Source organism: Anabrus simplex, chromosome 11 (assembly GCF_040414725.1).
Source record: "Anabrus simplex isolate iqAnaSimp1 chromosome 11, ASM4041472v1, whole genome shotgun sequence".
Taxonomy (NCBI): Eukaryota; Metazoa; Arthropoda; class Insecta; order Orthoptera; family Tettigoniidae; genus Anabrus; species Anabrus simplex.
Window position 1 is genome coordinate 84,983,675 of NC_090275.1, and position 26,315 is coordinate 85,009,989.

The 26,315-nt window shown below is 42.2% G+C and overlaps 1 protein-coding gene across 1 annotated transcript in view; it reads left to right on the forward strand.

The window, feature by feature from the left end:
• The window catches only part of LOC136883381 (uncharacterized), a 109,827-nt gene that overhangs the window by 52,105 nt on the left and 31,407 nt on the right, over positions 1-26,315 (forward strand). Inside the window, exon 2 of the mRNA XM_068229614.1 lies at positions 13,961-14,029. The gene's annotated coding sequence lies outside the window, so the exon portion shown is untranslated. The remainder of the gene's footprint in view (positions 1-13,960; positions 14,030-26,315) is intronic.

Genomic DNA, 26,315 nt, shown 5'->3' on the forward strand with positions numbered 1-26,315 from the left:
AGTCCAAAATGGCGGATTGACTTCCATAAAGTAGCGGGTCTTACGTCAGGTTTTATAAGGTCATGGGCGTATCGTAGTCGAGCGTTTCTTACTGTCTGAGTCGTTTTATTACGTAGTCGTTTGTAATAGATAAAGTCTTCCTCTGACGAGTAATGTTTACATTTCCTGTGAGCTGCTCTAATATCATCATTTAGCCACGCGGAGAGTCTTTTACAGACGTGTGCTGTTCGTAGAGGGGCGTGTTTGTCAAAAGTATGCAGTATCATGTTATTGAAAGTGGTTACCATATCGTCAATATTAGTTTTATGAGTTAACTCCTGCCACGGCATCGAAAAAGCGTCTTCCAATAATTTTTCGTTGTCAATACGGCTATAGTCTCGGTAGGTAACGTACTTAGGTTTATGTTTGGGGCATTGCAGTGCGTAAGTCATAAAGATAATGTCATGGGCTGACAGTCCGGGAGCAGATGTCTGGCCGTGATGTAATAATCTGTCGGGGTTGTTCGTTACTATTAGGTCCAGTAGTGTGTGTGAAGTTTTAGTATGGTGAGTAGGAGAAAGTTGGAGGATCACCATGCTGCATGCCTGAAAGGTATTCAATAGATTCAATAGATGTGTGGCTTCGGAAGTATCTGGATCTAGAAGGTTTGTATAGAAGTCTCCCATCATTATAAAATGTTCGTACATAGGTAACAGTCTGTTAAGACCAGTCTCTAAGTCATTCAGACGGCAAGCTTTAGGCGGTTCGTATACAACACCTACCAAGCATTTCACAGTAGCGACCTGTATCTCTATGAACATGTATTCAGGTTTTCGCTCGTACTGTTGAGGCGACTGACAGATGATTTGAGGTTTCAAGCGCGAAGAGACAAAAGCAAAGACTCCACCGCCCCCTTTGCCAAGCCTGTTATGTCTCAGAAGGTAGTAGCCAGGCAATTCCAGATTCTTAGCCTGATGTTTGACTTTCAACCAACTTTCACTGCATTAGATGATATCAAAGGACAGTGGAATGAAAATCGCTTTTAGTTCATCTACGAGGTTTGTCCGGAAAATACGTATAAAAGTTGAATAATAACTTTATTTGACAACTATTCAGGTATTACAATATGGTCTCCTTCAAAGTACTCTCCATGAGACAAGATGCACTTCTGCCAACGCCGTTTCCACTGTTGATAACAATGTTGAAAGTCTTCAGTTGTGATGCTGTTCAGTTGCCGTGTCGTTTCTCCCTTGATGGCTTCCACATCACCCAAGTGCCGCCCCCGAAGCACCATTTTGCATTTCGGGAACAGGAAGAAGTCACAAGGGGCTAAATCGGGTGAATAAGGCGGGTGGTCTGTCACGGTGATTGAGCTTCGGGCCAAAAACTCACGCACAACGAGCGACGTGTGAGCGGGCGCATTGTCGTGATGAAGGATCCACCTGCCCCCTTGTGCCAAATCCGGTCGAACTCGGGCCACACGAGCTCTGAGACTTGATGTTGATGCGCTGTTCCTCAATCAGAGAGAGCTCCATACCGACGGCAGGTGAAAACGGGTAACTTTCAACAAGCAGCCGCACACTGCTACTGACACGCAGAGCTCTCCGACTCGAACTGAGCGTTGAGAAGATTGGCGACAACAGCAGTGCCACCTGGCGGCGCCTCCACGATACGTGATACGTCACCCCGACGGATTTATACGTATTTTCCGGACAAACCTCGTATACGAGCAGGTGAAGTCGCCTGGGCGAGGTACTGGTCCTCCTCCACGAAGGAAGATTGGAAGGGATAGACAAGGAAGAGGGAAGGAAGCGGCCGTGGCCTTCAGTTAGGTACCATCCCGGCATTTGCTGGAGGAGAAGTGGGAAACCACGGAAAACCACTTCAAGGATGGCCGAGGAAGGAATCGAACCCCCTCTACTCAGTTGACTTTCCGAGGCTGAGTGGACCCCGTTCCAGCCCTCGTACCACTTTTCAAATTCGGGAATCGAACCCGGGCCTCCGGGGGTGGCAGCTAATCACATTAACAAATATACCATAGAGGCGGACATAAAGGTACTTAACATACTTAAGTTTCTAATTGACACTTCGTGGGGCTGACCGTGTGCTGCTGTTACGTTTTTACGTTTTCCCGTGTATACAGTACTCTACTATGCTAGTGCGGCTTACGGTTCAGCATCAAGATCTGCGCTGAATCTCATAGACAGTATCAATAATTTTGACCATAATGGCCAGTATTGGGTCCGTATTGACTTAATCACAGTAAATAGAGAGATGGATGGATGACCCGCCTAGTCAATATTATGTGTTAAAAACACATGAAGCGTGACATTTCTCATAGACAGTATGCACCATAGTGGGTTTAGGCTGGCAACCGGAGCTTCCCGTATTAACCCCATTCCCAGTCTACTTGCTGAATTGGTAGTTTTATATTTGTGAAAAACATGGCAGCTGATATTCCTTACGTACGCTGCCGAAATTCGTGAAATGCCGCAACGTACAAGCGATCAATGCGTCTTTATAGGCTACCCAGTACCAATAGAGGTACAAAAATCAGCCGAAAGCCACTTGACCAGTTGGGATTCGAGTTGATAGCTTGTGTTGAATGCCGGATGAGGCTGTCGGTGGTTGTCTTGAGCGGAACCCTAGAGAGGTACCAGTGTGACTATTTCCGCAGCCGAATATACGGCTAGATCTACTCCGTGGTGAACCGGATGCCTCTAATCATCGGAGGTATTTTCAGGACTTTATTCACGAATCTCCGGACGCGTGACATGTCTTCACGGGCGGTTTTAAGATCAGAAGAACATGCTGGATGCTCGTTCCTCTCCGATAATTTTAGCAGCAAATCTCTTTTTCTAGTGTCTGTAACATGTTTACTGCGGAGATCTTTTCCATCTGCAGTTTGCGCTAAATGACAAAAGATGTCACATTCTCGTGTGTACCGATTCGTTATGCAGTCTATTGACTACTCCTATCTGCAACGCTCTCTGGTGCAGCAGGTTCGTGACCTTCTAGCTAGGTTATGCAATGCTGGCACCAGAATCACATTCGCGTGTCTTCTAAGCCACATTGGGATTGCGGGGAACGAACTTGCGGATCAAGCTGTAGAAGAAGCGGTACTTATACCACCTAGACCTATGGACGAACCTGCTAGGGATATTTGTTATCAGCTACGTCGAATTATTTTGGCGTCTTGGAAATCGGATTGGCTAGCTATCCGAACACCCAAAAAGCTGAGAGCAATTAAGAAGACCAACTACCGTGTGGCGGTCCTCTTTCCGGTCTTTACAGAGAGAGGCCGTAGTTTTGTGTAAGCTGAGTATAGGTCATGGAAGATATACGCATTCTTACCCCCTAAAGAGGCAAGTTCTCCCAGTGTGTTCTTGTAGTGCTGAATTCACCGTGTCCCACATCCTCACAGAGTGCGCGTTTCTGTCTGGCTTACGACGGAACTCTGCCTGTAGGAGACACTCGAATTCACAGCAGCCGATGACGAGAGTACTGTTGATCTCATCTTCCGCTTTATGTGTGAGTGTGGATTAATAAAGAGCATATACATGTCAAAGGTGTTCTGTTACTCAGAGACATTACTTCCTTTTGATGTGTTTTTGTCAATGTCGGTTTAATAAAATACTTTTTGTTTTATTTTTAATACATCTTGAAATTCCCTCTTTTCATTAAAAGATTATATGAATTTTTTCCCACTTAGTTTTTTAAGTTGTACTTCGTCACCACCACCATATCCGTTGGTCAACTCTTATTCTTTGCCGATCTCGATGGAAATTAAATGGCGTATGTCTTTTTATTGCCGGGAGTGTCCGAGGACAAGTCCAGCTCGCCAGTGCAGGTCTTTTGATTTGACTCCCGCAGGCGACCTGCGGATCGTGATGAGGATGAAATGATGATGAAGACGACACATACACCCAGCCCCCTCACCAGCGGAATTAACAAATTTTGGTTAAAATTCCCGACCCTGCCAGATATCGAATCCGGGACCCCTGTGACCAAAGGTCAGCACACTAATCATTTAGCAATGGAGCCACCGATGCCGATGGTATTAGGTTTCAAGGCCCAGGGAATCCTTCATTTCAACGCCCTTCATGGCTCTTGTCTTTTCTTTCCAATACCTTCACTCTTCGAAGTGTCGGACCTCTTTATTTTTCCTCTTTGATTAATGTTAATTGAGGATGGTTGCCTAGTTGTACTTCCTTTTAAAACATTAATCGCCAACACCACCACTACCTCTCAAATCAAGTATCACCACAATAATCACCACTAGTTGCACTTCCACTTAAAATAATAATCACCACACCGCCTGAAGGTGGTTTTCTGAGGTTTTCACACCAGTCAAATCCCGTAATCTGGGATACTCTCTGTGTTCCAGGGATTCTGGGGACAAGTCGCGACCATCGGGAAAAACAGATGTATCTACTATTCATATTACAAGAAGGATATTGAAATGTGGCCAAGGATTCTTGTGGGTGGAGGGTGGTATAATATATCCACTGTCGGATTTTGGACTACCTGCCTTAAACAATAGAAAATGGTGTAACTAAAACACATTATTTGCTCTTACATGGTTAATATTTATATGAACCTTATCTTGATGAAGATACTTCTGATGACATTGTTATACGTTGCGGGGTATTATCATAACTTTTTACTTCGCTGTTGCGATGTAGTTAAATAATAATACACCTATTGGCACTGACTACACTTCTTCTTCTTCCGCTGGTGCAGGATCCGCTCTTCTGGTCGACAACCATTCTAAGCGATGAGACGCAACATTCGTTGTCAACTGAGCAATCCTCATGTCTGAAGCTAGGGTGTCTTGCCAACGCTGTCTCGGCCTTTCATGTGGGCGCTTACCAACGGCAGTGAAGTTGTATGCATCACGTGCGACGGTACCATTTGCCACTCTCTGGGTATGGCCGTACCGTCTCAGACGACCTTCTCCCAATTTTTCTTGAACGGGAACAACCCCCATCCTCTGCCGGGTCGTGTTGTTAGTTATGTGATCAAGGAGTGAAACTTCAAGATACCAAGGTAACATTCGCATCTCCATGGGGTGCAGAGGACGCTTGGTGCTTTTGGTGCGGGCCAGCTCTCGGCCCCATCCACCGCCACTGTACGGACTATAGTGCGGTACACATTTGATTTGAGAAGAACCAGCATACGCCCATCGCACAGCACTCCTGTGACACCCTTTCATCTAAACCATCCTGCATTCACTCTAGTCCACACATCGTTGACAAGAGTGAAGAGCAGTGGTGACAGGGCTGATCCCTGCTGTACTCCTACTCTCACAGGGAAATATCCGCACCCAGGCGATAAGCAGCTCTGGCACGCCATGGTCAAGCAACGCGTGTTCGAATTAAGTTTTCGCGGAATCTTTATAAATGTATTACAAAACAATTTAAAATAGTTTTATTTGAATCCGCCTTGTCAATACACTTTATTAATGAAAGAAAATTATTTATGTAACTATACATGTTTCGGGAAGTCAATCATTCCCTTCATCAGTGGTCAGTTGAAAGAATAAAACAATATAACACAATCTTTTGTTTTTACAATTAAAAGAAGTATTGTGTCCAAATACACCACATCAATGAATAAAGAAAACTTATGAAATATAATAAAAATGATGAATACATAAAATGTTGTTGAACTGGTTGAGAATGCTTATATAAATTTTAGATCTTCAAGTTTTTCTTCTTTTTGTTGCTTAAATGATCATATGCTAGTCTATACAGTGGGTTATCTTCTGCACTTCTCTCATTTAAACTTGATTCAAAATTATTTTTTGTGTGAGATAAATTTGTAAACTTTCCAACAGAGTCATTGATTTTCCCTTTTTGGCCGAATGTAATAATTTAATGTCATTAGAAATGTCTATAAATTTATGATTCTTTTCAACCATATGTTCTCCTATTGCCGAATATCATCTTTGTTTGACTGCATTAACATGTTCTTTGTACCTTATAGCCAAACTCCTGCCAGACTGTCCTACGTATCGTTGTTTACATGTTTGGCATGTTAATTTGTAAATTCCTGATTTATTAAATATATGGTACATTTATTCTCTATCTTATCGGAATGGAAAATTATCTTATTAGTGTTATTATCCGTTTTGAATGCTACATTGATGTTATTTTTCTTGAAAAATAATGAAACTGTTTGCCCTTTTGTTACATGGACGCGGTATCAAAGAAGTAATACCAGGCTGTAAATAAAGTAGGAAATCTTCCACCTGGGCGACTGCCCTAAATGCAGATCAGTAGTGATTGACTGCTAGAGGCAACGTAGTCCAGACACTCGCAGGAGATATAGGAGAGGTCTGACGGCGTTTTTGTCGATGTGTAGTGTGCATTTGACGGGCATACATTTGGGAGTGTTGTTGCTATGCGGCGTTGAAGAGAAGAGTGTAGATTTCACCACTCTAGAGCATGTTTTCAAAAGGTGAATCAGCGTTCACGGATTTTCATCGAGGTTGCCCGTGGCAAAAATGCATCAGAATACTGTCCAGGATTAGACTACTTGAAGCCTATGGCGAGAATGCATTACCGTTATACTGTGACCGTTCACGGTACTTTAGATACCATATCGTGACATTCCATATCAATAATATGCCGTTTTCCGCGTCATTCTACGACGTTTTGCCGCAAAGTTAGCAGGCCACAGCGCTGCATGGTATACGAACGATGCGCTGCTACTTTAGAGGACAAGGGGCTCTGTGCGCGTAATGACGAGGGCGAGTCATACGCTAGCCAGCAATTAGGATGTTTCTTTCTCCTGTGCGAGTGAGTTGGAAGGAGTAGAAGGTCATGTGACAGCCCGCCGGCCATGCTTAATAAGTCGGGTTAACTTGGGGAGAAGTAACTCCCTAAATATTTGTTGGTGATTTTAGTGGTACCAACCAAAACCTTCATTTGTTTCAGAATTTTCGGTATTAATAACAATAATAAGAATCATGTGACTATTGACTTACGCATCTAATATTCATAAATAAGAGCTTGCCGTGATCAAGGAATTATTTAGTTAAAGATGACAACGAAACATCTTCCAGTTATTCAACTTATCATTGATTACGTGATCTGAATCGGTGCAGAGAATTACAGAACGTCGCCACAGGTCTGGCGAGGTGAGCCTATCCTGGAGTTCGGCAAGACGTAAGTCAATCATTGCACAAGTTGTAAGTGACGCTTTGACGATTATAATTAAACCGCCGATCCTAAGAGAATAAGATTCGATCAGTAAAATATGGAAGGTCAGAGCTATCTTTTGATATGCAGATCAACGCCGACAAACGGTTTTTTACGGAAGCGGCCCCCGACATGAAGGCGGAGTTAACCCCCACTCTTGATTTTTTCCTCTGTTTTACAAAAGGAATCGGACAGGAGACTACTTACCCATTATCTACTGTGTTTCCGTGTTGTTCGGACGTGTTGCTATTTTGCACGACCTGTGATATTGTGTAATACTTTCATCAAGTGATGAAGTACTGCAATTGTGAGATTTAACTAGCAGAAGTACTGCATAAATCATTATTTAAGCGCAGTGATTATTGACGTGCACTTATTGTGTAAATTTCGTGTATTTATAACATTTTGTATCATGGTGTAATCAATGAGGATAGTGAACGAGGAATAATCTACCTGTTAAGAGCTGCGTAGCATTCAAGCTACTGTAATATATGCTCGATGGATTCGTGTGTGGCTAAATTAATCCACTACTAGTCAAATACAGTGAAGTGTTGTGAAAGCACAATTGAAATTACAATTAGAACGTTGATAAAGTGAATTTGTTCAGGAAATTGCGACTCACGCATAATAATAATAATAATAATAATAATAATAATAATAATAATAATAATAATAATAATAATAATTTGGGCAGCGTCTGCTGAAAGTACAAACGTGGATGTGAGTTGTCTTACATTGTGAGGGGATGTGAAATAAGCAAGTTAGTTACCCTTAACGTTGGATTACAGTGCAAGTGAATACGTGACAGTTCAGCAATATTCGGGATAAATTTAACCATGCCTGAATGTAGTACGTGTTACGAAGTGACCCAATTATAACCATAGTGTTTTCCCCTTTTGCATATTGGAACGAGTGATCGCTGGTCTGGGAAGAGGATACACGAGTCACTCACCTACCCAACATCTCATTGTGTTGGATACATCCAGGATTATTATGCGTGGTGAAGTCTACAAGATGGAGTTCATCCCGGAAAGGAACCAAGGACCTTACGACATCAAAGGCAGCAAGATGACGGCTTAAGCTGTTATGAGTGTGCTGCCTCGGACGAGAATGATCACCCTAAGATAAGTGCATTTTCAAGTTTACTATGTTTGAAAGTCATTTTCCCTCCTGTAAATAGTTAGGATTAGCATGTCAAGTAGATTAAAAATGTGAATGATGATCGCGGGCTGTTCGAAGGGATTAAAATTTTAGCTTGTGTAGTAGGAAGTTTGTACTGGCAATGGTGACCAGCAGTTTATTTAAACCCCTTGGAAAGTAATGCATGTTAGTTATAAGATTCCTGTAATGATTTATTTTGTCTTCAAGAAGTGTTATGATGGATGGAAGTGGTATCCATCTAGGTAACCCCAGATCTTATGATAAGATGAGATGCTCTGCCTCTTCAAAAGAATACGAGGATGACTTGTATGTCATGTATAAGACGGAGCATATGAGGAGTTCAAATGATGTTTTTAGATGCAAGTATAATTTTTAGATCGTGAATTTAATATGTAAATTTGTTTTATAGAGTGGCATGAATTAATATCCCTTATGTAATTATATGCGAGTGTTCGTGGTATTGAGTTGGAAGTGATGGTCGGTGAATATCTATCAATTGATAATCAAGGTGATATAAATATGTGCCAGAGATAATTTATGCAAAGCGTGAAGAAGTGTACCACGCCAGTTATATTGAGATTAGGTTGAATAGAACCATGTGAGCTTCAAGAAGCCGAGTCGGCCCGAATTTATATCGAGGCGGTTTATTAAAGAGAGATACCTTCCCCGGACTGTATGAAAGGGAGGCGTGCGGAGATACCGTTACACTAGAGAAAGTGACAGATGAATACAAAGGCTAAGCAAGCTGTGGGCACGTTAAAAGCATTGACTGTGGAGTGTTCGATGGCCATTTACTTTCTAACAATATCCGACGGACATTTACGCATAGAGTAGCTAATTGTCACCGCGACTGAATTAATATTGTAGAAACAATAGACTTCCTCCCAATTTATTTTGTTCATTCCATCCGATCTAGAAATTTAAAACATGCATCTTGCAGTGAGAAGACTACGAGTTCGACCCCTATCCGGGGCAACGTGTATCATTGTCATTATTTTTGGTAATGGAAGGACCATTCCTTCCATATAATCTTGTATACATGATAAAGGGTCATATTAATATGTTTGGTGGTAGTTGAGTGTATTATTACAAGTAAAATGTCGTGTTATTGTTCACGCGTCATCCATAAGCCCAGTATTATTATATGTTAATTGATCAAATGGTATTTTATTTTAATCCCGGCGAAACATGCCTATGCGATTTGTTATACCTTTGTAAATAATAATGAAGTTAGTTATTAGGGCTGAACATGACTTTCAGATATCTTGGAATGTGCTTGTCATAATTAACATACTGTCTTAATCCTTGATTGCGTAATAATATAATCACAAGAAATTATAATATTTCAAAACTCCAGTTTATGTATAGAAAGCTGGGATGATATCAAAAGGGTGATCATTATAGTGCCGATTATTATGTATGATTAATTAATTGATTAATTAATTAATTAATTAATGACTATCAATGTTGTGAATAATAGAGGTAATAACAAGTGAAAGGCCTCTAAATATCGGGATTATCGGTGTGGAATATTAATTCCACAAGACAATTAAATAATAATTTCATTAATATGAATCCCGCTTTTTTCTTTTTTTAATTTTGTGATCAAATATTATATGGCACATTTCGTTTTAATTATGGATGTTCTTTCTCAGTTGATAATAAATCAGATATTCATAAAACTTTAAAACATCATTCTTCTGATTTGTAGTGACATTGTATTCCTCTTCTATACTGAGATCCCTACTTATAAATAATTTATTAATGCCTTTTAGTCCGAACGTACCATTGACCTGAATGCTCTAATATTATAGCCGTGGTTATTCTGAAGTAGGGATGATGATGAGAATTCGATTCTAGGGCCATTCGCTGAAGATCTCATCACGTATTTTCCATTTGGCCGATGCCCTCACGAATTATTATTATTATTATTATTATTATTATTATTATTATTATTATTATTATTATTATTATTATTATTATTATTGTGCCCTGAAGCCCCGGATAGGCACAATACGACGGGTCAAGGTGTTTCACGCGGGTCGGAAGGAGGTCTTGGAACATTTTCCGTACTCACCAGACATGAGTCCTTGTGACTTCGACCTGTTTCCGAAGTTGAAGGAATCCCTCCGAGGTCGCCAATTACCTGACGTGGCATGTGTACTCTGCGCAGTAGGGCGCTCCGTCGCTATCATCAACAGAGAGCGCCTTGCCGAAATTTAACGGAAGGAAATAGACTTTGCGGGTGACAACACTGAAGGAATGCAGTGCAGTTGTACTTGTTAGTTGATTAAATATTGAGTTCTATCTATATTGCCACTACTTTATTTACAGCCCTCGTATTTACCTCAAATCGCTACGTAGCGTTAAAGACGTTAAACAAAATTTAAATTTGATTCCGAAGGAGTATCCAATGTTATCTCTTTTCGTGTTCTAGGAAGTTAGAGCATTTAACTTTTTCCCGGAAAGCATACTCTGATTTGTCACAATTTTAAATACTTTTACTTTTCTTTCTTTCAAAACCTTTTCATTAGTTAGGAAATTCTTTTTTTAAATCTATCTTTCTTTCTTAATCTGTTTACCCTCCATGGTCGATTTTTCCCTCGGACTCTGCGTGGGATCCCACCTCTATCGCCTCAAGGGCAGTGTCCTGGAGCGTGAGACATTGAGTCGGAGGATACAACTGGGGAGAATGACCAGTGCCTCGCCCAGGCGGCCTCACCTACTATGCTGAACAGGGTCCTTGGTGGGGGATGGGAAGATTGGAAGGGTGAGAGAAGGAAGAGGGAAGGAAGCGGCTGTGGCTTTAAGTTAGGTACCATCCCGGCATTTGCCTGGAGGAGAAGTGGGAAACCACGGAAAACCAATTCCAGGATGGCTGAGGTGGGAATCGAACCCACCTCTACTCTGTTGACCTCCCGAGGCTGAGTGGACCCCGTTCCAGCCCTCGAACCACTTTTCAAATTTCGTGGCAGAGCCGGGAATCGAACCAGGGCCTCCGGGGGGTGGCAATCACATTAACCACTACACCACAGAGGCGGACTTTAAATCTATCACGTGACAATTATAAATTCAGCACTGTTTTTGTCGTGTGCACCTAATTTTAAGAGATAAAAATTTTCAGTGCCCCCCCCCCCGAAAAGAGGAAAACTGACCTATGCAAATAAAATAAAACGAACACCAAAGGCATCAATATCCTCCTTTTTCCTCCCTTTCGGTTAGACTTTCGTAAAAAACTAGGCTAAGAACTATTAAATCATGTTTCAGTTGCCTTGTAACATAATTGCACGTATGCATTTTCTTGGTTTTTACCATAAATTTTTAAATTTCTTCCGTTAACTTTGACGGATGGTCCTGTTTGCAAAGTACTTCACCCCTCCTCTTCGTCCTCTTACGTCTTATTTTAGGAAGAGGGGCGCAGGGAGAGTTTTAACCCTTGAAACGACAGCATTGCATAATTATGTGCAAAGGAGAATTTAGTTGCTTGTTATTTCTGCTTTACAATTTTACAAGTGTGGATTTACTTCTACCTTGCAGACGAACTCGTTAGGTGTCGCTAGTGTATTAAAATGGACAATCTTCTATTTTATGATTTTTCTTACTAATCAGCTGGAGTGAAATGTAAGCTTTATACACTTAAGGTAAAATAAATAAAATATTGTTACCTCAGAAGATTCGTGAGCAACGACAGCCCTAAGAATGAAATGTGTCATTAGCTACAGTAATCGTACAGCTTTGCATATAACGGTACGTAAAACATTCAAACCTTTTTAACATTTTGGCTGGTCCAAATACATAAATGAATAAAATATATATTTTGACAAATAATGTTTAAATATTTTCTGTTAATAATGTATTACTTCTGGGATGAAAGCCATTTGGAAGAAATAGCAAATTTCCCATTTGAGGGTTAAAGTAACAGGTGTTTTGTGGTGATTGGAGAGCGATCGTAAACGACGTGAGTGGTTAAATTGAGATGTGTAACGTCGCCTGTACAGCGCCTAGGTGGGCACGCACTCACTACCACCCGTTCGTCCTACGTCAAAATGTTATACGACATTTTTTGTTAAACATTCTGTCTACTTTCCGTATATTTAAGTATTCTTTCCCAAGAAACAACAACAATAACAAAGATTTTACAAAGGCTAATTTTTAGGGGTTTTCAAAATTTGGTAATGTTGTAGGGGAATTTTTGGTGGGAAGTTAAATATTCAGATTCAGCGACTGGAGAAACATAAACAAAGCCTATTTCCAGAACTACCAATCACTTTTTCAGGTGAGTTCGCTATATGGTCTCTATTACCTGGACTATTAAATTATGCGTGAGTTCATCAATTAAGCGTATATACCAGAGGTGCTCAGCTGGGCGCCCGTTGAGGGTTGCCCAGTGCGGCCGGACTGATGTGACGTAAATGCGGGCAACTTACGCAAGAAGCATACATCACAGTGAGGCGAGAGAGCGAATACACTTTGCAGGGAAGCGAGGGAGCATTGATGTTCGACGGCGATTGCGAAGATCTCATCCACTATTCAAGATATTCCGGTTTGATTTATACTGCACTCGATATAAACAGTCCGTTTTATTTTCTTATATTTATTCATTCAAAGAAAACTGACACGTTATCATTTTTGTGTTAGAATCTACGAAGGTACAGGGTTTAAACGTACAAGCTACGACTTACAATTCCTTGGATGGGAATGCCAGTATTTCCATTTTTAAAATGTAAAATTCCTGTTATTCATTAAGCAAAAAGTAATGTTGTGTGACTTCCCTTTTTCACCGAATTTCTAAAAATAGGCGTCCGCTGATAATAGCTAGCCTCTAAATGGCGAGAGGGAGTTTCATCACGAGTGAGGACATAGATATTTACTATCTAAGATTAAAGTACAACAATGGAAATACAACATACCGTAGAATGCCTTCAAATAAATAACCTCACTAATTTTATTCCCGGTAAGCATGATTGGATTGTTGGTGAGTTTATCAGATAATTTAAACCAAAACAACCGCAAGCCACAGCTTATCCACCTTAACTCGGTATTATATTAGACCTGTTTCTAAAGCACCTCTTACAAGTATAATAGTGAAAATTTTAATTCATTACGTACATTATAAAAATATTTCAGGATGTAGGTCTAACTCTTTATTATATCCGGTCAAAATACGTACACTGCAATAAACATAAATAACTTATTTCTTACAACGTAAATTGAAAATGACTTGGATTTCTGCCCTCTTTCTTTCATTATTTTCTACCACCATTTCAAACTCTGATATCGCCGCAGTCATTGGGAGTGACTGTGAGGACTTCGCCCAACCTTCACGGCCTGTGACGTAGCCACAACGTCACTGGCTGAACAGCATACGCTCGTCGCCCGCCAGCCCGCCCGCTTACCGTGTTGGGCGCCCGCGGGACGGAAAACCCAGCGTGAGCACCTCTGGTATATGCATTTCACGTTTTCCGTTACTCAGGGAACGTACGTCATCTTTTGATATGTTTGTGTCCATTTTGTTATAATGAAAAAACTTTGCTTTTTTTAAAAAAATTCCCTTCCCAGTTCCCTCGTTGAAGGAATAGTTTTATTTTAATTTTTGTTTTCGTTTATTTTTCCAGAGAGGATGGTAACCTAATTGTACTTCATCTTTAAAACAATCACGACCACCACCACTTCCTTGGGACAAGGTACAAGTACCCAAATAATACTCATTTCAAATCCTCATAAAAGGTTGTCCAAAGGCAAAGAAATGTTCAGTAACTTTCTCATGTCACAAAAATCATTACTTATGTAAACAAATTGCTGCTGTTGTTAGATTTCGCAGTAAGTGTGTTAGTTATTTATTTGATTGTTTTGTATCCCATGCCTCAAACGTACTCCTAAATATAAGTTAATAAAGAACAGGATAAAATAGAGCAATACATAAACGAACATCAGTTTGGTTTTAGACAAGGCAAAGGAACGAAAGAATCAACACTTGCATTAAGAATAATACTGAAAAGGAGGTTAGAAATGAACAGGAAGGTGTTCGTAGCATTCATTGACTTGGAAAAAGCCTTTGACATGATATACTGGGAACTATTGTTTAAATGTATGAAGAAAGTAGGAATTGACTGTAAAGATAAGAGGCTGATCTGAAAAATTTAGAAGAACCTGTGTACAAATGTATTGGTGAATGGATGTGCAAGAATGGTAAGAATTAAGAAAGGGGCGAGGAAAGGTTATCCACTCTCACCATAACTTTTCAACTTGTTTATTGAAGAAGTAATATGTGCTTTAAAGGAAACGAATAAGGGAATAAAGATAAATGGGATTTGCTGATGACATTACCGTAGTAGCAAACTCTAAAAAGGAATTAAATAGAATATTCTTTCTGATACACTGAAGCATTACAAACTTAAATTCAATAGAAAGAAAACCAAAATTTTAGTTGTGGGCAAATATGGCAGGGGAGCTTTTATTACAAACATAAGAATAGGAAATTCCAAAGTAAAACTATTACAAAATTTCTGTTGCATTACAAGCATTATAACTGATAAGAATAGCTACACAAAGAAAAGAAAATAAGAATAGTTCTTGCTAAACAGGCCTTTCAAATAAAGTAAATCTTTTAACAAATTCAAGTTTAGAAATGCTTTTGTAAAATCTTATATCTGGAGTGTACTACACTATGGTTGTAAGAGCTGGACTATTGAAAAAAAAAAAAATTACGAGGACATGCTGCACTCAATAAAAGACGAATCGAGATCTTATAAAGGAAGTCAATGAGCAACGGAGACTGATAAAGGATATGGAGAGAAGGAAGTTAAAACTTTTAGGTCATATCCTGAGACATGACGACTTCCTAGTAAACGTCTTTGAAGGAAAAAATATTAAAGAAAGAAAGAAAGAAAGAAAGAAAGAAAGAAAGAAAGAAAGAAAGAAAGAAAGAGGAAGACCAAGGAAGACATCCTTCTAGGAAGACATTATTTTAATGGAAAAAATATGTTCGTTAATCAGTCCCGATATGGAAGTATTTGAATAACAGTGACAAAATCCCGAGCACTCTGGTATCTTTGGTTCGGGGAACATTCCCCATACATTCGTCCTGCCCTTACTCTATAACACATCTCCTTACCGTAAATATCACACATTTCACGATTTGATAAAGCCATTTCGCTTGTACTCAAAGCTCATCTTCAGGTAGAAATGCACTGGCTTCGAGATATATTGACTTACATTGCAGAGCCTTGGAGGGGAATGTGATCTGGGAAATAACAGTTGTTTTGACGTTCTGGTTAGCGGAGGGGAGTGTCCAGTGCCTATTGACTTCTCAGAAACACTCACCGAAATTTTGTAGTTTATTTGATCACACTGGTTAAGATAGGAGTACAATTATTGAAGATATTTACGCGTAATACCATCTTCCACCATCAGTTCAAATGACGTACCGTATTTCAGTGAAACCTCGCGTATATGTACTGTATTGTTATCATCTTAAATATTTTTCTTTTTCTTTCAGACCAGACGGAAAACTTGGATCCTTTAAATTTGCAGGATACATAGTACTGTCAATAATCCTTGCACTACTCTTTATAAGTGTCAATATGAAATATACTATCATATAAATGCTTTTCAAAGTATTTACGTCAAATGTTCTGGTAAATAAAATTATTACTGCTTATTCTTGTTGAATATTATTAATAAAACAGTTTGAATCATTTCGTCACTCGAATTACATGTAACGTGTGAGAATTATCAAGAAACGTACGCTAGAGAGGATGTACCTCTTGTACCTCTTGTACCAGTACACAGCAAGCGTCGATAAGTAAGAAACTGGCTTCTGTGCGCAGACGATTATGTATCATATGATTGACCAACATAGGATAATGATAACGCTTTAAAGCCTATCGGCGATCACGTATGTGTGCTGAAATTTCGTCGGTGTACCATGGGACCAGTTTCCGGCGAGGGAACCCGGGAAGAAAGGCACTGTTTCTTCAGCAGCAGTCAGTATTCCAATTGTAATGGAACAAAGGTGGTCATAAACATATCCCAGCACCCGTCGGTGAAGATTCCGGCCAATTTGTCCGACGGAGCAGCCAGCGCTCCGGTACATCGAACTGTCTTTGATTCAAGAGAATGAAAAGTGGTGGTGGTGGTGGTGATTATTGTTTTGAAAGGAAGTACACATGGGCAGCCATCCTTTACTGCCACTAATCAGAAAGAAAATGGAAGAGGTCCGATAATTCGAAGGTTGAAGTCTCAGTAAAAGGAAGGGAAGGGGCTTGAAGGGCGGGAAAATGAAATACAGCCTACGCCTCGTAAACGTAATACAGTCGGGAGTAGTTGAAAAACAGCGGTCCAAACACAGTGGGGGATGAATCGGCTTTTTCCTACGGGTATGAGGTTACATCCGGTGTCAATGACCTAACCTGACAGACCCAATGGAAAAGCACCTTGGTTTAGGTCAGAGACCGGTTTTATTTTTGTGGGGAGAGGGTGAACAACTTCCCTCCTTGGAGAAGTGACCTTTCACCGGTCCCCATAAATTGCGGACCGGTGGCAATGCCCGGTTCCTGAGAGTCTGAAAGTAGAACGGCTGAGTCCATTCGAGTCCATTCGAGAGCGGACTCCGATGATTCTTATCTGGGTGAGGGGTGAGCCCGCACTCCCGCGTGGTGATCAACTCAAGCTACATTGTCTCTGACATGCAGGGATGACTGGAAAGAAGTGACGCTCAAAGGAGTATCGGACTCTCCCCATGCTCAGCATGCTACCAGGCAGATAATGTGATGAGGTATAATATCTGTGGTATCATGTAGTATGGACCAGGGGAAAACCACATAGGCAAGAAATGAAAGACGCCTTCCTGTGAAACCTTGCATTCTGTAGATAGCACATATCAGGACGTGGCTGGAAAAGTCCAGGTAAGGGTAGGAACAAGTATAATTTCAAGCCGGTCCATTTGTTCATGATATCAGTCCTTCTAGGCACTACTGTGGCTAGCGCGGTCCTTGCCGGCTACCAAGCCATGCCTCGAGAGATCTTACGATCCACGACACAACATGGTCTCCTTGGGGTCCCTGGTGCCTAGTCTCCGATCCCGGAGAGTGTGGCCACGCCCGTCTACGCGAGAAGCTATTGGAGGAGCAGACGCCTGGGGACGAACTTACTTCCTCTCTGCCATGGCTCTGTATACTGGGTAACTGCGATGAGAGGCCGGGTGACACCCTCCGCCCATACGCTAAGTTATGCAACTCTACTTAACCACTCACGTCGTTTACGTTCACTCTCCCATCTCCAAATACCACTGAACTGCGCCAGGATCGAACCTGCCAAGTTGGTGTCAGAAGGCCAGTGTCTCAAACGTCTAAGGCACTCACCCCCTTGTGGGTAGGTCTGGTAGAATAACACCCACGGTATCACCTGCCTGTCGTAAGAGGTGACTAAAAGGGTCCTAAAGGGCTCTCAACTTGGGAGCGTAGGTTGGCGACTACTGGCCCTTAGCTGAGTCCTGACATGGCTTCCACTTACTAGAGCCGGACTCCTCACTTTCGTCTATCCTATCCGACTTCCCTTGGTCAACTCTTCTTCTTTTCCGACCTCAACGGTAATAGGTTGCGATGCCTAGGGAGTCTTTCATGTTCACGCCCTTCGTGGCCATTGTCTTTCTTTGGAAGATGCCTTCATGTTTCGAAGTGTCTCATCCCTCCCACTTTTTCTCTCTGATTAGTGCCTAGTTGTTCTTCCTCTTAAAACAATAATCACCTCCACGGTTAGTCAATTAACCACTCCGGGGTAACAACTCTGTTCACTTAACCATTGCCATGAAGCACGCGATACGTGCTGCCATATTTGGGATTTGAAAAATAACTTTTAGAGAAGGCATTGGAGGCAGATCAGCGGTCCGTAATCAACTGCCTGCTCGATATGAAGCAGCCATCAGATGCATATCGAGCAGGCAGTGCAGTGATCACACAGTAAACTGTATTCATATCGCCATACTTGGCCATACCCACAGTATTGCCCCTTCAAGCTCTAGCTATGCAATACGCCGAATTTGTAGTTCAGAACGGGGTTGTGATCGGCTGGCGTGGCGCGTGATTCAAATGGAAACGGAAAGTTAATCGGCACTTATAACTTCGTAAATACGTTCTCAACGTGCGGAAGTCTTCTTCTCATCATACAATATTGGGTAAATTTCAAGAGTTTTGGGATTAACAGGGTGTTTGCGTGCTCGTATTATCCATAAGACGAGACGCCTCTGCCAGTCTTCTCCTTTTCAGTCTATAACTCATATCTTCATTGGTACATCACGTTCAAGAACTTCATTTTGGCGTATCAAATAAGGCAACTCTAACATCCGAGACTCGACTAAGAAGTATCAGTGATATTATATAAATGAGGTCATATTAGAATATATCATTCACCCCCACGTAAGTAATAATCCTTAAGGTAGGCAGGACAGCGTCGGGTTCTTGTGACTCGCCTTACTATTCGACGATGTCCATACTGAGCTTAGCCTTTGATATGGTCTATCCATCTTCTGGGAGCTTTTCCATGCAGCCTGACACCTTTTACTTTTCCTTGAACAACTAGTTTTTCAAGGCTGTTTTATCTCCTTAATGTGCAGGGTTCTCCGTCTAAGAAGAGTGGAAAGTCGATTGGGGATACCAGTATCTTCGATTATGGAGGAGTTACATCTTTTCTCCGTCCAATGTATCCGTAGCATCCTCCACCAGCACTACACTTCAAATACATCGATGCGCTGTTTGTTCTTGGCCTTCACTGTCCATGATTCACAGGCACAGAAGAAGACTGAAAACACTAAAACATAAACCAGACGTTTCTTTGTATTTTTTCTGATTCCTCGGTCACGCCAGATCGTTCGGAGCTTACCAATAGCAATTCTTCTTCCGATCTCTTTCTCGCAGCTGCCAGTGTTGCTCAGCAAGGAGCCAAGATCAACAAATGCATTAACTACGTCTAGGCCTACTAGACGACCACTAAATCACCTTGGTTTTGCTGCGATTCACTTTCAGTCCAAGATGAAGGATTTTATTTTTTACCCGCAATTCAGCAAGTTCATCTTCAGTGCTTGCCAGTAGAACAGTATCATCAGCAAAACGCAGATTCTGTAACATCCTTCCTCCAACTGATACACCACCATGCCAGCTGTCCAAAGCCTTTGCATGATGTATTCCCCGTATATGTTGAACAACAATAGTTATGCTGTAACATATAGCGTGATCAAAAAGTTTCCATTTGAGGGTATTGCCGCAGCGGACATGCAACGTAGCGTGACTCCGATGCAGGTAAGGTGGTGGTGGTTGTGATTATTGTTTTAAGAGAAAGTACAACTAGGCAACCATCGTATAAGCACGAATATTTAGGCAAAGAGATTAGCATGACAAATGTGTCATGCCGAGGTGCCTCCGTTAAATGAGGTCACGTGAACTATGGTGACGTTATTACCAAATGCGTCCAAACAGGACCAACGTGCTGTTATTCTGTTCTTAGCTGCCGAAGTACAAACACCGGTGGACATCCATCAGAGAATGAAGACTGTGTATGTGGCAGCACGTCTGTCGAAAACGACCATTGTGGAATGGTGCACCAAGACGCCGGTCGATCTGGGAGGCCAGCCTCACCCATTACGGACAACAAGAAGCGGGCGGTGAATGAGACGATGAGGCTCTCTAGTCCCGATCTCTCCCCATGTGATTATCACGCCTTCGGTCCCCTCAAAAAGTCCTTGAATGGTGGACGCTTCCTGTCGGACGAGGATGCGCAGCAGGACACGGTGTTTTACCACACGGGCGTCTTCAACCTGGTGCGTCGGTCGGATGAGTGCCTCAGTGCTCACGGAAATTTTACCTGATTAATTAAGCACTGTACGACCGTCGAACGGAAACGATTTGATCGCCCTTTAAACGTCAGGACATAAAATGAATTTTGTTCATAACTGTAGTGTCAACATTCTTTTTCCTTACGATTTGCTTTAAGTCGCGCCGACACAGACAGGTCTTATGGCGACGGTGGAAAAGGAAAGGGCTAGGAGTGGAAAGGAAGCGGCAGTGGTCTTAGTTGAGATACAGCCCCATTTGCCTGGTGAAAATTGGAACATCACGGATAACCATCTTCAGGGCTACCGACAGAGGGGTTCGAACGCACTATCCCCCGAAATCAAGCTCACAGCTGCACGACCCTAACCGCACGGCCAACATTTTGTCAACTGAGGTGATTGTACTCTCATATAATGTGCGAAGCATTCGAGTATATTGACAACTAGCTATAGTATCCGTCGGTGACGCGACAATCATGCTGTTTTACTCGAGACGCAGCAGTAATCCCAATTATCAGAGATGAGTGGCAGCAGAAGAGACAAAAGCACAATAAACAATGGTCAATGTAATGTTACTGCTGATCAATCGTATGAGCTTCCAGTATTTTAAGCCATCACATTTAGTTTTTTCTGACTCTGTGATATTAGGGCATTAATGTAAAGGGAGTCCATCTTTCATGACTGCCTCTTGTCTTATTCTTCAAACGATCGTTCTTTCACGACTGTGTATCATGTTTTATACTCATCTTCACAATTTTCCTTGTCGATATGGACCGATGACCACGTGGGTTTTCACCTTAAGATAATTACGACAAAAACATCGCCATTTAATACAACTGAACGATATTTCCATGTTAGCAATGCTCGGCGTTGACATGGACTAAGCAACAGAAATTGAAGCTCATGACTATCTCTATCATAGCCGATACGGTAAAAATGTATAAGACATTAATGATGGTAAATTTAATCACTGATAGGAACACTAATAACCTAGATATTTGTGAATTACATTTTAGGCCTTCCCCTATACTACAATTTCACTCACTAGATTGTAGTACCTTATTCCCTGACTTTGCCTACCGATTTTCTTTAAATTCTCTTCAGCCGTTTTCTCGTGTGCCCGTACATACATACATACATACATACATACATACATACATACATACATACATACATACATACATACATACATACATACATACATACATACATACATACATACACTAGTTTAACAAAAGTTAAGCATAACCACTAAACGAGGCCATACCGCCTGAGAGGAATGTCAGACGGATTGCTGAACAAACGGAAGCTGACTCAAGCATCATATGTCACACAACTTGTCAAAAAAAACAGTGTCAGAAAGTTTATGATAGGTAAGGTACACCTTTGACAACAACTAAAAAAATTGGCAATGTCCTCCACAACAAAATATGCTGTTAATAGGGTGTATGGTTACCCCTAATGGCCACACATGCTTTGCAGCGACGTGCAATGCTCTCTATCAGATGGTCCAAGAGCTCTTGTGGCAGTCGATCCCATTCCTCCGAAAGGGCAATGCGAAGGACTTGGAGAGACCTTTCAATCGTCGTCGGATAACTAAGTCTCTATGTAACACTTCAAAAAACAAAGTTCCAATGTGTAGAAATAACAAAGTTCCAATGTGTCAAAATATTAAAGTCCCAACACGACACTCGAAGAAAACAAAGTTCCGAAGTGTCAAAATATTGAAGTCCCAACACAACACTCGAAGAAGATAAAGTTCCGATGACAATGTTCCAGTATGTCACCTTAAGAAAATAATAAAGTCTTACCGCGACACTTGGCGAAAATAACTAAGTTCCAATGAGACGCTTCAGAAAAATAACGAAGTTCCTGTATAGCACTGTAAGAAAATATCAAAGTCCAATCACGACACACGAAAAAATAACAAAGTTCCAATGTGTCAATATGACAAAGTTCCAACACGATGCTCGCAGAAAATAACAAAGTCCCGATGAGGCACTTCAAGAATATGGCAAAGTGCCGACACAACACTTAGAGAAAATTCCGAAGTTCCAATACTTGGATTTCGAAGACTGTCAACTAGAAGTTCGACACACACAATACTCCTCCTGTCACCCGTGTCACAGAGACGGCGGAGTGACAGATACTGAATTCGTGGGTCGGGTAGTCCTCCTTTTATACACGTTCGCATGGAAGCGTCTAGAACCCGGATATTATGCACCCTTATAACTCCTATAATACTAGGTGGATTTTCTTGAAATCTTGACAGATTACGTCCATTGTAATGGTTTTTAAGATGGCAGTGTCGAAATAGCGATAAAGTAGCGCAAAATGTACTTTTGAGGGTAAGCTAATACATTACCATGTATGGCACCTATAGCTGGCTTACGGCGGCCACGTCACTCGCTGGGTACGTCACTGCGTTCGGCGGGCTGCCTACCTTCCACCTCGCGCGAAGTTCAACAAACATACTTCGGACTTCTCTCGTAGCGGCGTTCCCGGTACAATAAATACATACATACATACATACATACATACATACATACATACATACATACATACATACATACATACATACAAAGATGACAAAACATTTAAAAAGTGCATTTGCTTGTTGCCGTGGACAGGACCGATTCTTAATACGATTATTTTAAAATTCTGAGCAATGTACAGACAAACGTCTTACTATATACACTGACTGACAGAGCAAAAGCAACACCAAGAAGGAGTGGTCAGAACTTTATGCCAATTGCAGGGTAGACTGACGTCACTGAGGTATGCTCATGATGTGAAATGCGCCGCTGTGCTGCGCACCTAGCGAACGATAAATGGGACACGGCGTTGGCGAATGGCCCACTTCGTACCGTGATTTCTCAGCCGACAGTCATTGTAGAACGTGTTGTCGTGTGCCACAGGACACGTGTATAGCTAAGAATGCCAGGCCGCCGTCAACGGAGGCATTTCCAGCAGACAGACGACTTTACGAGGGGTATGGTGATCGGGCTGAGAAGGGCAGGTTGGTCGCTTCGTCAAATCGCAGCCGATACCCATAGGGATGTGTCCACGGTGCAGCGCCTGTGGCGAAGATGGTTGGCGCAGGGACATGTGGCACGTGCGAGGGGTACAGGCGCAGCCTTAGTGACGTCAGCACGCGAGGATCGGCGCATCCGCCGCCAAGCGGTGGCAGCCCCGCACGCCACGTCAACCGCCATTCTTCAGCATGTGCAAGACACCCTGGCTGTTCCAATATCGACCAGAACAATTTCCCGTCGATTGGTTGAAGGAGGCCTGCACTCCCGGCGTCCGCTCAGAAGACTACCATTGACTCCACAGCATAGACGTGCACGCGTGCACGCCTGGCATGGTGCCGGGCTAGAGCGACTTGGATGAGGGAAAGGCGGAACGTCGTGTTCTCCGATGAGTCCCGCTTCTGTTCTGTCAGTGATAGTCACCGCAGACGAGTGTGGCGTCGGCGTGGAGAAAGGTCAAATCCGGCAGTAACTGTGGAGCGCCCTATCGCTAGACAACGCGGCATCATGGTTTGGGGCGCTATTGCGTATGATTCCACGTCACCTCTAGTGCGTATTCGAGGCACGTTAAATGCCCACCGCTACGTGCAGCATGTGCTGCGGCCGGTGGCACTCCCGTACCTTCAGGGGCTGCCCAATGCTCTGTTTCAGCAGGATAATGCCCGCCCACACACTGCTCGCATCTCCCAACAGGCTCTACGAGGTGTACAGATGCTTCCGTGGCCAGCGTACTCTCCGGATCTCTCACCAATCGAACACGTGTGGGATCTCATTGGACGCCGTTTGCAAACTCTGCCCCAGCCTCGTACGGACGACCAACTGTGGCAAATGGTTGACAGAGAATGGAGAACCATCCCTCAGGACACCATCCGCACTCTTATTGACTCTGTACCTCGACGTGTTTCTGCGTGCATCGCCGCTCGCGGTGGTCCTACATCCTACTGAGTCGATGCCGTGCGCATTGTGTAACCTGCATATCGGTTTGAAATAAACATCAATTATTCGTCCGTGCCGTCTCTGTTTTTTCCCCAACTTTCATCCCTTTCGAACCACTCCTTCTTGGTGTTGCATTTGCTCTGTCAGTCAGTGTATATAATATAAATTTCGCTAAATTTCAGTTTTCTGTGTCTCAAATTGAGGGTTCGGTGCATTTTAAAATCTAGCAACACCTAACAAGAATCACTATGAGCAGCGCTAAACCAACAATGGGAAGGTGTTGCTTAGAAACGGGAAGGTGCGATCTGCTAGACCACTAGTGCATTCTCAAATCGAAATACATTCCCTTCTTCCGTTGTTTCCTCCACATTGATGTCTAATTTGTGAGGCTCAGCACCAGTCTAGGAGTTGAGGAATACAACGAAGCTAAGTTTTCGGGTCGCACTTTGGACAGAACCTGATTGTTTCTGTATCACATGTGCTATAAGTGTAAATGTTAACGTGCCATCTCGTAAATAAACCGAACTACTAATCAAATAATCGTTCACATCAGGGGAGTGTGTGACGTCACCTCACAGAAGTATAACCTCACAAGTTAAAGGTTAAGAATGAAGAGAAAGCGAACAGAAATCGAAAGCGGTAAGTTTCACAGATATAACAGGGTTTTAGCAGTTTATTAATAACAAAAAAATACAGAGACTCCATCGGAATAGGGACTTAAGTTTCCACTTGGACTAGATGAGTTGTCAACTCCTGTTATTTTCCGACCGTGGTAGTCTTTAATTTTTACGCCCTTCGTAGCCATTGCCTTTTTCGGCCGATATCTTCATTTTTCGAAGTGTTTGACCCCTTGTAATTTTTCCCTCTGAAGAGTGTTAATATAATATGTTTGCCTACTTGAACTTCCTCTTAAAATAACATTCGAATCCCACTGTCGGCAGCCCTGAAGATGGTTTTCCGTGGTTTCCCATTTTATTTATTATTAATAAGGAAATCGCTCAAAAGTGCAAACAAAGAGTTAAGGTTCATTGTTCTTTGCTCTATTCCATTAGTGATTTAGTGCGCTTCTGGTACTCGCTGAAGTGGTAGCGCTTACAGGCCTTCCCGCAGAGGTTGCATACACACTCTGGTGAGGGTTCGTGGAAACTGTTTCTTGTGCATAGCTTGTGGTGGAAACCGTGCACCGAGAGCCTAGTTATGGCGCTTCGTAAGTCCTTGTTTGGTCCCGTCCAGTTCCGATCTAGCATCGCATCCGTGCGTAGAATTCGGTCTAGATGTCCGCTCTCTTGTTTTGTCTATCCCGAATTAGGCCCGACTCTTGTTTGGTCGCTGGCAGCTGTTGTGTGAACCACAAGTCTTCTATGAGGAAGCACGTTTTTGCAAGTTAGTAAGCCAGTCCCGAAGGGGCGTATTTTGATATTCCCAAAGTTCTCTTTAGGTATCTTGCTTTCACACACTCAAGGATCGAGAGGTCTCTAGCTGTCAGGTTGTTCCATATGAGCTCAATGCCATAGGTCAGAACAGGCATTATCTTTGCGTAGAAAAGTGTTAATGCGGTGTCTAGTGCTAGTCTTGTCAGATTATTAATGTCGTAAATGGCTTTTATGGCAGCGGCTGCCCTCTCCCGTATGTGAATTTTGTAAGATGGTCCCGATGGTTGTAGGGTGATGCCCAGTTACCTGGAGGAGTTTACAATCTTTAACTCTTCCGCTCCGTAGTATATTTTGTCTTGTGCAAAGTTTATTCCTCCCCTTCTGAAAATCATGTGCACTGTCTTGTTGGTATTCAGCTGGACTTGGTTGTTTTCAACTCATTCCTGGAACCGATCTACAGTGTCTTGCAGGGCATTCCTGTCGTGAGAGCCTAATACGATGTCATCTGCGTAGAGGTACATTTTCACTGAGTCCTTGTGTGGGATATCTGTGACGTCTGACATAACGATGTTGCATAGGGTTGGGCTAATCGGGTCTCCTTGTAAAACGCCGTTGGTCTGTACTATGTTTTTTGAGGTCGTCACTCCATCTTTGATTATGATATTGTTGTAGGTGAGCAGGATTTTGATGGCAGCTATTGTTGGGTTATCCTTTCCTGTCATACTTTTCAAGTTTCTTCATGAGTATCTGTCTGTTCAGCAGGTCAAAGGCTTTTGTGAAATATACGAAGACTGCGTAGAATTTC